The sequence below is a fragment of the Acanthochromis polyacanthus genome, chromosome 1 (assembly GCF_021347895.1).
Source record: "Acanthochromis polyacanthus isolate Apoly-LR-REF ecotype Palm Island chromosome 1, KAUST_Apoly_ChrSc, whole genome shotgun sequence".
Lineage (NCBI taxonomy): Eukaryota > Metazoa > Chordata > Actinopteri > Pomacentridae > Acanthochromis > Acanthochromis polyacanthus.
In genome coordinates this window covers 41,257,392-41,273,394 of record NC_067113.1, presented here as the reverse complement: position 1 = coordinate 41,273,394, position 16,003 = coordinate 41,257,392, and the positions used below count along the sequence as shown (strand labels likewise).

The following is a 16,003-nucleotide window of genomic DNA, read 5'->3' as shown; positions in this document are numbered from 1 at the left end:
AGTATGAGAATCTTTGCTGATTCATGTCCACTGCTGACAGCACCTACAATGGGCATGTTAGGGTCACATTGTGGACCATGAACAATGGAAGAAGGTGGTCTGATCTGATCAATCATGTTTTCTTTTACATTAGATGAGTAGCCAGGTGTTTGTGCAACAATTTCGTTTAGCAGATGCTTTCATTCAAAGCGACGCACATCTGAGAGTAGATACAACACAAGCAAGGATCTGGTGAGCTGAAAGGAACTTGGGTAAGTGCCACAAAACAGGTTCAAGGGTTTGGCAGCAGCACAGGAAGAAGGTAAGCTGGTAGAAGCAGTGCGATGGCCAGGGCTATATTCTGGTGGAAAACATAGGGCCTGCATGTGGACGTCACTCTGACACCTACCCGTCTCTTCCGGTCTCTGCTACACTGTAAGCATTGTCCAGGAAAGGTTTCAGGAACTGGAGTTCAAGGTCCCCAGATCTAAATCTGATCAAGTATCTGTGCAATGTTCTGGAAAACAAGTGCTAAACAGGTCAGATCCATCCAGGATTTAAGAGATCTTCTGCTGAGTTGTTGGTGTCTGATACCACAGGACACCTTTCGAGGTCTTGCTGTCCCCATGTCTTGATCGGTCAGAGCTATTTTGGCACCACAAGAGAGATCTACACAATAGTTGGCAGATGACTTTGAAATTGTTTCCGATTAATAGAAACCTTAGTTTGACTATTGCTGTCTGGTTGTTTCCATTTTATGACAGATTTCACAGCAGTTCTGTTTCTCCACTCTCATCTGCCCAGTTTTAATCTGGAAAACCCACTGTACACTACAGCACCGTCCAGCACCACACAGCAGACAGCTATTTGTGCCTTTCTGACTTTCCTGCCTTCTAATCCCTTCAAAAAGTGGTCACTCGGTGTTTTACAACTGTTGTGAACTTTTTTGGCCAAATTGCTGTACTGTACCCTTTTGCAAAGACTTCAGAAGGACTTCTATGAGACATTTCTCTTAGTCACAACGAATGAGGACACGGTACCCTCTGAGATGGAGTGTGAGTACCTGTGTAGCCTGTGGTGCTGTGAAATCTTTGAATGATCTTCTTTGTTTTTTCCTATTGACTCATTTATTTTCTCAGGGCACTGTTTGTCTGGCCCTGGCACAGTGATAGAGGGAACCCAGTGACTAATAGCACAGGTAGTACTTGAGGCTAAGACGGAGTCTATACCAAGAGGGCAGATGTCTCCATTTACGTTGGCCCCTTTGACTGATGTCAGTAGCTGCCATCCTGCCATGCATTATGATCATCTCTCTTCTTGCCAGTTGATGACAGTGTCTCCATCTTCTCCTCCATCTTATTAAGAGCCACTGAGGTCTGAATAAGAGAGACCGACTCGCCGAAGCTCCCTCCTCGCTGTTATCCGTTGTGTTTAATTAATTAGACGAGCCACAGTCCTTCCTCTCTATTTTAATGGGAGTTTCTGATGTTTGTGGTCTTCACAGTGTGAAAAGGACACACAAAAAAATGGCGGCAGAACAAAGAAGATACTCCTAGTAACAAAGAGAGAGCACTCTTAAGGACGTGCAACGATATGACAGAGAGAACTTTCAGGAGCTTAATCATCAAGGACCACAGCGGCCTCAATGGCAGAGTGCTGCCTCATTAAGAGCAGCACAATAAGCACATTAATGTCCGTCAGACACCGATACACTTCTTAATAAAGCAGCTCATAGCAGACTCTTGTAATGGGAAACTCTAACAAACATAACTGAAACCTTCTCCGCATTTTTGGGGAAAATAAACATATAGACAACACCCTGGAAAGTTACCAAAACTCTTAAAAGCTTTAAAATCCGTCCCTGAGGGTGTAAAAGAAGCAGCTCGATCGGTGGAAACAGCAGAGAATATTCTTCCAGGGTCAGACAGGCTGTATGTCACGGCATTGATCCGGTAATTAAACAGTCAGCAGAGTGTTGTTTGTCACACTTATTCTGTTAATAAAGTGTAGCATTTTTAATGCTTGGAAAGGCAGAGGTTTCAGTCTGTCTGAGGGCGACATGGCGTAAAGCATGGTGGAGGAAGTATGGTCTATCATCCGATGTTACGAGACACCTATTTACCCCTTTATCTGATTACTTCCTGCTTTAATGACTCCACCACATGAAGGATGCTGCTTCTACATTCATTGATTTGTGGTTTTGCAACTTTACAATTTCAAAGTAAACCACCAGCTGCAGAACTGTCAGCTAGAATGACCTGGGTTCTCAGCTGCGGTGAGGCTTGTGTGCTTCTTCGCCCAAGTTTTTTAAAATCATACTTTGAGTTTCCAGTATCTGCACTTTGCATCTGTATGATTACTGTGCAGTTTAAGTAAGTGAAAGGTCACTGATGTGCCAAAATAAACCAAGTTGCAAGTCTAGTTACGATTAAGGTATTGGTGTACTGCAGAGACACTTTCCACTACAGGTATGTACATTGCCAAAATTACACCATTTATCAGAGACAAAAAACGTGAAAACAGAAAGAACTGTCAGATTTTCAAGTCTTAAATGGTTCTTGGACTACTCATGTGTGATGTGCTGCACCGTCTGTAAAATGATCCAAATCTATCCTAATATTTATATTTCATTAAAAGCAACTTTATTCTACATGTCTCATTCAGAGTTTGCTGAAAATAAACCTTTCACATTAACCAAATTCTTTTAAAACTAAAAATACTGCCTTCCTTTCCACAACCTTGAAGCCATTAATGACTTAGCAGCACTAAAAAAAAAAAGTTCACATTTCAGGTGAACTAGGCTGAACTGCAGGTTGTGTTTACACCAACCAGTATGCAAGCAAACTAAAATATAAGTAGTGAATAAACTGCCACAGTTTTTTAAATTAGCAACACCTGTGAGCAATCGGAACGTTCTTGGACACGATGATTCCAGGTCTTTTCAATTATCAAAATGAATTCTATGATTTATGGCATTACATCTTTGTTATACTGCACGAAAGATATTTTTGAGTTTTTGCTATTTCTGACCGTGATTGTGCTGTTTCCAGAAAGGTGCAGGACTTTATATTGGAGCAAAAAAAATGAGCCTTCAGTCAGTAAAAATGTGACAGAAGCAAAAATGCAAACAAAGAAAAAACCCTGCTTTTTGTTCGGTGTTAATTCCACCTCTGCTTTCCCTGCTGTCAAAACGTCTGCTGGCTGTGAACGGGTCGATCTGACATCAGTAAGGTGAGGGGATTTCCCTGGAATGTTTGTGTGAGAAAGTGTGCAAGATCTGAACTGCTCTCTCTAGCTTTATTTTTTCATTCTTTACAAGGCTTCATGTGTAATTTTTCCAAATGCAGCACCATGTGAGAGACTGAAAGTCTGCTCATTTGTATAATTTTTCACGCCCCTGTTTATCCGGCAGTTTTTGACTTTGAGCATTTGGATCAAGTATGAACACCTTTGCCTGTTTGAATGAGCCTTGATATAATTAGTTTAAAAGCACACTTCAATCATTAGACACTTGATTGCAGGTGGTCTGTTCTCTATCCTAACATTTGAACTTGCTCCAGACACTCCTATTCTAATCGCTCTACCTGGACCTTTTACTGCATTTAATGAAGTTCCACATGGTGCTGCTTGGTACGCAAGGCAGTGAGCCATTACAAACACCACAGTTGTCACTAGTTGATCGAAACTCCTGTGCGGCTGCCAAGGTGGAGTTGATTTAGTCTGGCGTTTATTTGAATTTCTTTTGCGACATACAGATTCTTGCAAATTAGGAAGTGTAGCAGAACTGCGCCTCACCCAGCCTCCAATCAGTAAATTCAAAACATACTGATTACCGTGATATCTAGATTGCCAAGAACTACAGCAGCACTCTATAGTTCTTCAGCTTCCTCAGATTCCCTTCTTCAGTATCTCCGAAGTTTCTTGAAGATTTAGCAACTTCCTGCAAAGGACCATTAGACGTCTGAAATACACCCCTCACTGCTGGCAGGAGAAGGTAGCGAGGTTTCAGGCACAAATCAGGAAGATTCATCAATACAGAGGCCCAGGGGACGCCTACTCAAAGCTGTCAGACAGATCGCGGCCAATTATAGGGCTTTTTTCAAATTATCTCTGAGTCCTAAACATCCCCATGCTCTGTCAGAGCTGGCACTAGCAGCAGTGGCTAATGGCTGCTGGCAGCCAGGGCACTTGTTTAACCCATCAGCAAAAGCTTCTCAGGGGGACTGATTATGCTTGTTTGCATCTGTCTTCTTTTCTTTTACTTGCCAATGGAATTATAGGGAACCTCAACGCGGACGTATCATGGGTGCTATAGCGGGCTACCGAATGTTGTGCTAAAATTACAGTGTCAAACCCAACTGATGGCAGTGGTTTTGGGTGGAGAAATGAAAAAGGTAAAGTGTTTACTCGCTCCAGTGGTCTCTGTGCAAAGTCACAGCGGTGCAAATACCTGTGCACCACTTTTCCCTTTTGTTCTTTCACCGAGAGTTGAGCTTTTCCTCCAGGCTTGGAGGGTAATTCAATTGCAATCTTTTGAGAAGAAAAGATTATGTGCACTCTATTAACCTTTTTTCCTTTAGCCCAGTCTTTTACTGTACACTTTATGAATATCAGTCCTGCATCTTGGCTCAGTGTTTTCCTTTATTGCCGGTAATTGATGTTGAGAAACAAGGAAAGAACGAGTACAGTTGGACGTACAAAGGTTCCTTTGTTGTAAGCGACGGATGGAGAGAGGTTGTCTTCAGGGTAGAAATTAAATATTTTGCTTGGGAATTACAGTCAAGTCAGCTGTTTCATAGCTCATCTGCTTCACGTGGAGCCTCAGGTTTGATGTGATTCCAGTAGAATAAATGTGCTGGTTTTGGCAGTTGGAGGGGGAATATTTAGTAGTTTTCAAAAGAGCTGCCATTTTTCATCACATTATTTTGTAGCGTTTTGCTCTTGTTATCCTCACTGAGGCTTAGAAGTGTTATTAGTGAGGGGCCGCTGGATTACAAAACTGCTTATCACTTTTAATGGATGATATGCAAATTAGAAAATGGATTTCTAAAAAAAAAAGTATTTGTTCACTTCTCTTTAAATGTTCCCCAAATGTACCAGTACAGCTGTGACTTTCTCTTCAAAAGCTGTGCAGCCACTTTTTCAAAGAAGTAATTAAACAAAAACAACATGGTCGAGTGTCTCCGTCCTTGCAGTGTGTGCAATAGTAAGTAGGAATCACTTGAAGCAAACAGTTGTTTGAATGAAGAAGCAAAATGAAGAAATGTTTTGGTAATTCACTCGTAGCACAACACTTGAAGTCTGTGAAAAACCTCCTGCTCAACTGAAATCCTGCAGCCAGAGTTCTGACAGGAATTAGAAGAAAAATCAGATTTCTCCAATATTAGCTTCTCTTTATTATCTCCATATATAATCAAGGATAGAGTTTGAAATCCTGCTCTACGTATCTTTTATTCTTGTGCTGTATTATCCCAATGGAGCACTTTGCTTGAAGACTAGAATTATTTGTTGTTCTAGCAGATCATTCACCTTTCAGGCTCTACTGTGGAACCAGCTCATAGTTTGAGGGTTCAGGAGACATTTTTCAGTCTTTGCTTGTAAGATTAGACTTAAAACTTTCCTTTTTGATCAAGCTTATGTTTAGGACTGTCTCAGGTTACCGAGAACATCCCGTAACTTCGCTGCTGTAGGCCTAGACTGCTGGATGACTCCCCCATGATGTACTGCAAAACTTTCCTACACTCTTCATATATTAATATACCGCCATCGTCACTAACTCTGTGTCTTCTCTTTTGTGTAGCTTGTTCTCTGCAGGAATCTCAAGCTCCATGCCAACACTTTTCTGGTCTGCAATTAATGGCTTCTCCCAGTTTTCTGGGCTTTATTGTTGACTTATGCGTTGTTTGTTTGTTTCTCTCTTCTACCTCCCCTCACCCTAACCAGTCGATGCAGACGATCACCCTCCCTGAGCCTGGTTCTGCTGGAAGTTTCTGCCTGTTAAAAACTTTTTTTTTCTTCCCACTGTTGCCAAAGAGCTGCTCAAACAGAATCTTAGGATTTGCTAAGATTCTGTATAATGTGCAGTTGTAAAGTCTTCACCTTAATATGGGACGTGAGCATGCATTGACAAGTTTCTGTCAATTATTTAGGCATTTTGATGTTGAATGTACGTCGAAGGATATGGATTTATGTGTGGCTTCACAGGGGATGAATGAAAATTTTATCCTTTATCTTTTTATTTAATTAGTTCTAGAATTATTATGAATGATTTGAACTAATGTCCTAGTTCAGATGAATGGTGTAGCTGTGACCGTGTTTGTTGCATGTTGTGGGTGTTTTCTGCCGACGCGTTGTTTTGCGTTTGCCGTGTCATAATTCCCCACTAATTGGATCGTACTCATTTTCATATTGCACCACGCTGCAGTTTGTTTTCAAGAAATCAATATGCTTTACCATTTCGTGCTTCCTGGCAAAGAATAATGCAGCATGAGCTGTGATGGATATCAGTCACACTGCACCTTTAATTTTTCATGCCGTAATATGTATGTTTCATCTCCCAGATGCTCCTCGGGTTGACTCACCACCATCCACAATTTGCTCCATGCTGTGCAGCTGGGAGCAGCTCCCATTACTTCTTTTGCCGCATTGCATTGTGGAAAACTACTCAAACCCACACTCAAACGTGGAGCATTTTAGAATGCATGCTGACTTTTTTTTATGGATTCTATGTAATTCTGTCACTCAAAAGCAGCTCAGAGTTGGTAAGGGGTGGGGAATGGGGCACATCTCTACTGATCGTCTAGATTGAAGACACCTGACGTGATTGGTGATTAGGGTTTATATACCACCTGGGAACTTGTGTCTTTTCAGAATGACGATGACTCGATGCAGAAGAGTCTGGTTTTTAATCATGAAGTCCACCATTTATCGTAAGTCTCACAGGATGTCTATGGCCTGGGGAACATCAGACCAGAATAATAAAACAAGACAGAACAGCCCAAATGATGAGTCAGTTTTCCATCTTATTTAATCAAAGTCTCAGAGATTGATGATCAAACGGCTCTCTTTCAGGCTAATGAGAGATTTGAGGGACTTTGAGCAGACTGAACTTCTGAGCGCTGGTGACAGAAAATCTTCAGTCATATTCCCTGCATTCCTATTTGAAGTTGCACTACAGAAACTAATTGGGTCCGACAGAAGTTAGCCAACGCTCCAGCTCGTAAAAACACAAAGAGGACTTTCTTGCTGTGTTTTGTTAACTTTTTACTCACTTTGGTGCGGCGCCTTCGCTGAGAGTGACACCGACAGAAGGGACGTGGCGCTGTTTTCCCAACCATCCATCTCCTTTGAGATTATTCCTTTCCAAAATAACTTCACATTAATTCCTCATGGTCCCTCCATCTGGTTATTATCTTTACAAGTGGTAGACAAAACTGAACAGCAGGCACAGGTTTCTGTTTTTCCACATTTTTTTAGCACATTTTTCATGCCCAGAATTTTATCCTGAGAATGTTTGGGAAGCTTCAATCAGTGTTTTGAAGGTTAATTTAATGACAAATATACACTTTTTTTGTACTCTCGACCTCCATTACGAAGCAAAATGTGCATGTATGACATTGATGGGAGCATGTCAGCTATGTGCAGATTGCTGATCCCAGATAAGATGCTATTTCATTATGTGTAATTATGTTAAGCAGACTATTAAAGCTAATACGTGACCAGCCTTCTTTCCTGTCTCCAAGACATATGATGTGCAGATTAGACCTTGCAGTGACTTACATTTATCACTTGGACCAGGCCTTCATTACCTCTTGGACCACTGTTCAATGATCATGTACAATCAAATCGCACTTAAACCTCCACACATCTCGGGACACACGGGGTTTGGCAGACATGCCAACGTCTGACGTTTAATTTGAGGAGTGGGTGGCAGGAAGATAAATTTCGCTTCCCTCTCCTCGCTTCAGAAGCCAGTGGCTCCTTCAACGGAAATGGAGACTGGCTTCAATCTCCCAGTGTTGATCACTGCTCTGTGCTTTAAGATGAGATAACGTGAGGAAGAAAAAGGCAGCAGCAGCAGGAGAAGGGAGGAGGAGGATGTGTCAGTTTAAAAATAGAATTTAAGATGACTAAATGGAGAGATAACGTCTCCAGTGAGGACTGGAAATTGTGGTAAATTGCAGTGGTTGTAGAAAGTGATTAGCTCTGTGATTTCTTATGTCGAAACAACTTCCGCAATTTACTCCCCGCGCACATCCAAGAAACGACTGGAATAGCAGCAGCAGATATCTTCATTTTGAAATCGATATGCCATTAGGTGTTCCTTTAGGTCATTTGTTTTTGAAATTTTGCTTTCAATCCTCTATCAAAGAGGTCATTTTGGCCTGAATAGAAAAATAAGTATCCAGGCATGTTTCATTTGCACCTTTTACATCTTGAAAGCCTTTATATATACTACCGTTCAAAAGTTTGGGATCAATTTGAAATGTCCTTATCGTTGAAACAAAAGCCCTTTGTTTTTGTTTTCAGTGAAGATAACTGTTACAGCCACAGGTGATTGTGTGTCGTCTTGTTCTTGGGGTGGATTCCTTTTGGGCCTTTGTGTGGTTAGATGACATGTGTAGGCCCAGCTGTGGCTGGTTTCAGATCCTCTCCGAAACCCCAAGCTGCCAGCCATCTCCACTGATGACTCCAGAGTAGACCACCTGCGCTCCAGCCTTCTTCTCCCCGCCTCCTGACCTGTCTGATTGGACCACCACCCAGTTCCCTCCACCTTTAGCCAACCAGACGCAGCCATCACCACACCTAAAGAGTATTTATATATGTCAGGGTAGAGACTGCGATTTGGTGGAGTTGGAGTTTCTACCGGTAGAGATTGCGATTGGAGTCTCTACCGGTAGAAACTCCAACTCTACCAAATCGCAGTCTCTACACTGACATATATATCTGCAACCTGAGCTGTCACTCGAGGCAGCTGGGTTGATGTAGCTAGTTTGCACTGGTGCCTCGCTGTGATTTGTGTGAATTCTTGTATGGTCTGTTGGTTCCATCGTCACTGAGGGATGGTCACGGACATTTAGAGCTCCTGTTGGTGGCTGCTAACTCAGTGTGGAGCTTCCGGTCTTAGTCGCGACTGTGGGTCTTGTTAAATTCATGAAGAAGCTGTTTTGTAACTTTAGTCTTCCTGTATTGTGTATAAAAAATGTGTGTTCTGGGGCACCAGTTTTGTTTAGTTGGTTCTGTGCACTGTCTGTATTGGTGTCTGTTTCTTGTGGTGGGTGCTGCTTCTGTGTTTAAGTTTGGCTAGGGAGTTTAGTTGTTTTATTTGTGTTTATCTAGGTTAGCTACTCTGTTAGCCTTCATTTCATTTTACTTTCTTTGATTTGGCAACACCCACCAGCCTTGTTTTTCTTGGTTTGACTACTTTTATGATGAATGTGCTATGGAATAATAAATTCCTTTACCTGAACCAATATCTGGTGATTTTTGTTGCATCGAGCTTACCCTAGAGGTTGGATTGTAGCACTAACATTAAATTAATCAGAAATGCAGTCTCGACATTGTTAATGTGGTAAATGACTATTGTAGCTGATTTTTAATGGAATATCTCCATAGGGGTACAGAGGAACATTTCCAGCAACCATCACTCCTGTGTTCTAATGCTACATTGTGTTAGCTAATGGTGTTGAAAGGCTCATTGATGATTAGAAAACCCTTGTGCAGTTATGTTAGCACATGAATAAAAGTGTGTTTTAATGGAAACCGTGAAATTTTCTGGGTGAGCCCAAACTTTTGAATGGTAGTCTATGTGGAATTCAAGACACAAAAGCAACATTAGGTTGTATTTGGGGTCGTGTTTTTGGCCAAAGTAAGTCCAATATTTCCTTTCTTTATAGTTTTGAAGGAAATATCATGGTATTGTTTAGCTATTTATCTGGTCCACTGTTCACCGGATAGTGCTATGAGATTTACGCTGTGGGTTCATTCAGATTTTTTGATAAACACAACCGCCTGTTGTTGCTAAAAGCATCTATCAGCTACATCTCCTGTGGAGAGTTGTGGAAAGAAAAATTCCAGAGAGGAAGGTTCGAGCCAACCAGCAAGTTTGAAACGGTCCTCAGACTGGTAACACTTCCAGGAGTGAACGTATAAATGACTGTCTTTCATCAGAGAGTTTTTGTAGTAAAACTTTCCTGCATAAAAAGATTGAAACAATAAACTTGTTTGTGATTTTGTCAGTTACAGATTTGCATAAATAGCTGTGAACTGAGATAGAGGTGAGTGGGTGTCGGTCAGACTTCACACGGGCACGGCAGCCTTTTATCTCACCATGTGCATGTCCTTTATTCTATTTGACATTTCATCACTTTCAATTAAACCGTTGTATAGAATTCAGCTGACCACGTTCACCTCTCAGACAACTTCCATTAACTCCACGGAGCAGGACATTTGTTGTTGTTTATCACTGCTTCTGGAGGGAACAAACTTTTCAATTTAAGTTAAGCAGCAGCCCGGTGTCTCCTACACTGTGATGTTTTTAAAATCTATCCGAAACCACCCACTGGTTGAAAAACCATCATCGAGCAAAGTGTGTGAACAGTTGCTCTGTTGTGATTTTAAAGATGAACACATCATCTGCTCCATAAGTCTTGAGACAACAAATACTTGTGCTTTCTATTTTCTGAGCATTTGGATCAAAGGCCTGAACTATTACCAACAACTTAACAGGCTCAAAGAAAGTTGTTCTATTGATGCAAATACGATAAAGCCCCGTGGCAGCCTTCGTATACGGAATATTTTACTTTCAATGTCTCGCCAGCTTTCTTCTAATTTCTTGTGCTGTTTTACAGTCAGCGCTGCCATTCTCCACTTTCCCATAATTAAAGAAATATTGTATCTCCTGAAAAAGTGCCAATAAACAAACAAGCCCGCTAATGAAAATGCTATTACTGCCGCACCATGAGCCAACGCTCAGGGGGTGAAATATTAATAATTTCTATTATTTCAGGGTTGATTTTTTTTTTCTCCCATGTGGGAATGTTGTGACATTGTAAAAGCTTGGATCTGCATTGAAGTAAACAAATACCGCTTTAATTTGTATGAAAATAGCACAACTGTTTTGACAGAGCACATCACGCATAAACTGCTTTTTTAAACAGAGCCTGGCAGAGTTCGGTGCATGAATGCTTCCAGTGTTTCTTCTTTGTTTTTTTTGTAACTGGAAAGCAGACCAAAGAGTGCAGAGTTAAATAATTAGTTAATGGGGCTTCTGTTGGCACAAAGCACCTGATTAATCTGCAGCTATGGCACCAGTGGGCTTGGCAGAACAGTGCAAACTTTGGAAGAGTTGAAAGCGGCTGCACTCTCGGGCTGGAGCGAGCACTGACAATTATTGATTACACGTGATGGAGAGCTCATTTGGAAAGGTTGGAGCCGTGTTGCCCGACGGGAACTCCAGTCATTTTGTTTGTCTAACAAGCTGTGCAGCCACAAGTTGGTAATTTTTCTTCATTAAAAAGCAAAGATTATATTTTTGATTTATGTTGAATGCACAGAAGGGGTTGCACATATTACCATAAAAATAGATGCAGGGAGACAATTAGTCAGACTTAACACACATCGCAGGTGACACTTATTTCCCTCTGGCCGGGCGGACTTGTGTGATTCAGTGTACAGTGCATGTGTGCGTCTCTTTGTCTAAATAGCTTCTCACCCGGGGGATGTTTCTGTCTGCTGGTACTGACCTGTAGATGGGATCTGACTGTCCCCTCTCCTGTTCGACAATATCACAGTTTCTCACTAACTGCGTCCCAGTTTGATACTGTAGATTCAATACAACAAGGTCTGTCCCATTTCAGAAAAGCTTTAATACACAACTGGTAAATCCTCCTAAAATAAACTGGTAATTAAAAGTGGAAGATAAAACTAACATGGGATATTTTGGGGGCAGTTTTTAAGACGAGAACATTTCTGTTTTTGAGGTGCTCACTATGTTTGATTTTTCAGTCTGACACTCCATAAAAAATAGTAATGCATAAGAATCCATTTTGTTGGGGTCAGTATATAACTGTGGAACTTTATGTAACATAGTTGACATTTTTGCTGTTTTCAGGCCCAAAATCTACATGGCTATAACCAAAACACCACATGGCATTTTTACAGAAAGATTAGGAAAAAATATTATATATACAGTTGAGTAAAACTGAAAGTTATTTATAAAGATATTGTAGTAAACCTGTTGACATGCCATAAATCCACACTTGACTCACGCACTACTTTATATTAAATAACTCAGAAAGCCTTGGAGTCTTCCAGTCTTTTCTTCAGGAGGAAATGACATCATGTGGAGCAGGTCATGTGATCTGGAATTAACACACTTCCTTGAGAGGAGTTTTTGTAACGGGGAACTTAGTTGAAAGTGATACAATTTGCTATTTATCACGTAAAATTTGATATGTTGCCAAAAAAGAAATATCTGCCATGATTGTGTGAACTTAATAAAAAGAAAACAACCTAAACTATTTTTGAATAAGCTCATTTTATTATTGTTTAGCTAATTAGAAGGTGGTTGTTAAAAAAGAAGAATTTTCCCTGAGCACTTACTATATACAAAATAATGCAGTTTGTCTTTTTTCTTAATGAACAAAAATGGCCTCAGGTAAACAAACTGACATTTAAAAGGTTAAATTCTGAAGTTCTAAAATATACATATATAATATATTTGGTAATTATGATGTAAGCTTGTTGGTGAAACAATATAAGTCATTGAAAGTAGAAAATAATGGTATCATATAATATTTTTATGGTGTGTTTTTGGACAAGGACGCTTTTGTCTTTAAGGTCCTGAGTGTGAGTTTTATTTTTTTCTAATTTCTAACAACATAAAAAAATAATTCATTATTGTTGGTGTTAATCACAGACCGATACCAGACTGTGGAAATGAAAAATAAAATTTTTCATCAAACACTTACTGTGAAGAAAATGAATAATTTTTTGTCGTTTTTTTTCTTTCTTTTCAGAAAAAACATCAGTGGCATTGTGTAAAAAAAATGGCATTTTAAGGAGTTAAATTACAAAAATGTATTTGATAATTATTTTCATGCCTGGTGTAGATTAAAAATAAACATTTTTTAAATGAAAAATAATATGATGCAACTTTTTTTTACCATTTTTTTGGGGGGGCATTTTTGTCTTTTATGTCCTCTTTAATAAACTGGCACACAACTGTCCAATCCATAGTTTTTTGGTCTTTAGGGGTCGACAGAACAAGCTGTCAACAAATCTGACAACCAGTCTTATCACCTTTCAAAGTCATTACAGTGAATGTGAGCTAAGCTTTAAATACATCTTGCAGAACTGTCCACTGTATAAAATACTGTCCTTTTGGCTCCGTTTTGGGCTCCACTAACTCCTCAGAAAAACACCTTCCTTCAGCTGTAGCTCCGAAATGCTCCACAAACTAGTCATCTTCATCAGCTAATCCTGTTTAATGCAGTGCAGGTATGAGCGAGTAGCTTACAATGGATTTATCGGAGCCTTTTTCACTGAACACAGTTCCCTGCTGCTGCTGGAAATACGGTGAAAGCAGTTAGAGGAAAGCAAAACAGTGAAGCTGACAGCCATAAAACCCTGAACAGTGAGCTGAGAGACGCTACATGGAGCCGAGGGAACCTCTGAGTTTCTTCTTGATTGTCTTTGGGTTCTTCTCTTGGACTGAGGCTAAATTTATAGTCGATACAGTCCCAGTGAACATAGTTAGAGCACAAGTTTTGTTTCGTAGTTGACTGTTGGACTTCACCTGTTGGAGTCTATCCCGTCTGCTTTCTTCCTTGGCATTTCTCATTGTTTGTAGATAATAGGAACAAAGCCGGCAGGATTGTTGCAACATTTTGGGTCAACAATGCTGCTTTGTGAGTCTCAGGTGATGAGGAAATGGTGGCCAACTATCACTGATGTATCACTCCTTCTCTTTGGTGAATTTGAGGTGTTACGATTAGACTAGAGGCACAGGGTATGACCTATGCGGACTTGCATTCCCAGACATCCATAACTGTGTTTTTACTAAAAACTGGAGTCGGGAGGAGGATGGGGGTGAACAGACAAAACATTGGACACAAGTTCTTTTTCTTTCAACTTTTCAACTATAACCTCTCCATGAAACTACCTGTCTTTGGCATTGAATCCTTAAATTACCACAAATAAATTACAACCTAAGAGTTTAAGATTGAAGGAAATACAGTGAACCTGGAGTCAGGAGGAGGATGGGGGGGATGGACGGGGTGATGAAACATTGAAACTACCTGCCTCTGACTTTGAATCCATTAATCACAGTAAAAAAAATTACTTCCTAAGAGATTAAAATTGAGTTTTTCACAGGAAATACAGTGAAAACTGGAGTCAGGAGGAGGATGGGGTGGATGGACGGGTTGACGAAACGCTGGGCTTTAATTCGCTTCAGTTTAGCTCTGTTAAACAAACACGGGTGATATAAAAAGTATTGATGATGGCGTGGAACACTGTTGTTTAAAGCCTGTCTTCTATTCACTATATGTTGTTCTATTGTAGTTGAATTTATGAGACAGTAGCCACAGAAAAAAAAGAATTTCCTAAAAGAAAAAACAAAACTAACAGGTTGTACTGTGAGTGGTGGTCATGTACTCAGTCACAAAGCATGACATTAACTGTGCAAAGCTCTTTTTACCCATTCATAGACACAGAACAATGCCAGAGGTTTACAACAATGATAGATTTGGTAATTGTGTGTTGCTGAAAAATGAGAAAACTACCTTCAGCTTCATTAAACACGGGAGAAAACACAAGCAGCTCATGCCAAACAGTCACAGTTCTTCAACAACTAGAATATCTGTTTGAAACTACAATAATCACAAGTAAAGCAGATTTCACACGATCACCTCACAAGTGAGAGTTCGAAGGCAGTTTTCAAGTGAGAAACCTAGAAATGCATCACTCTACAATGAGAAGCAACGAGTTCTGCAGTACAGCTGGGCAATCGCTCAACTTTAGCCATGAACAGTGGTCAGAATTTTCTTTTGTAGCATAGCTAAATTTTACAGTAGAAATTGCAATATAAAAATAAATGTTTCCTGGAGCAAGGTGAGAGAGGCATGCTGGGAAGTATTGCAATTTTCTTTCTTTTCTTGTTTTTTTTTTACTTTGTAAAATCAGGCTCCTGCTCATGTTAAGCTATTTTTTTTAATTTATAGAAGTTATTTTCCAGCCTGTTTCACTTCAGGTTCTATTAATTTTTTTATGAAGTTTAAATATTGCCTTCAGCTGAACTGAGCCTGTAGTGTTGTCCATTTTGTGTCTCATTTTTGCCATTTCCTGTCTCATTTTTGTGTTTCACATTTCATTTTGTGTCTCATTTTGTCATTTTGTGTCTCATTTTTGCTATTTTGTATCTCGTTTTTGCCTTGTTGTGTCCCTTTTTTTCATTTTGTGTCTCGATTTTGTCAATTTCTGTCTCATTTTTGTTATTTTGTGTCTTGTTTTTGCTATTTTGCATTTCTTTTCTTGTTTAACGAAATCAGGGGCATCATCCCAGACTGAATTTCAAACTGAATATATGATAAATAACTATGCGTTTAACCAAGCAGTTCATTCTGACGTATAAAGTTCTGGTACCCTGGAGAGGTCTGAGGATACTCAGGAGTATAGGCATCACCTCCTGTTGTCTCTAAGAAAGTAATAAATTCCCCTTTGGCTGTAAGCATCCATCGGTTTGTTACCTGGTGCTCCTTTGTCTTTGTTAGTTGTCCCCTCAGAGTGACCCACATGGCTTCATACCCAAATTTTCCATCTATTCCTTGGTGGTTGTGATAAATCTGCTATGAAAAATGTTCCACTTTTTAGGGGAATCCAAACTTCCTACACCACATGAAGCACAAGCAAGATAGACTGTGACACAATCAGGATGATGCTCATGCAACGCACTAGAACAGTAGAGTGGACAAAGAATAGCAGTGAGGGGACAAATATCCGAAAGGAAGCACCAAAGATACGA

At 40.1% G+C, this 16,003-nt stretch overlaps 1 long non-coding RNA gene across 1 annotated transcript in view; it reads right to left on the bottom strand.

Annotated features, from left to right (window-relative positions):
- The window catches only part of LOC127532983 (uncharacterized), a 349,442-nt gene that overhangs the window by 299,407 nt on the left and 34,032 nt on the right, over window positions 1–16,003 (bottom strand). The window lies entirely within an intron of this gene.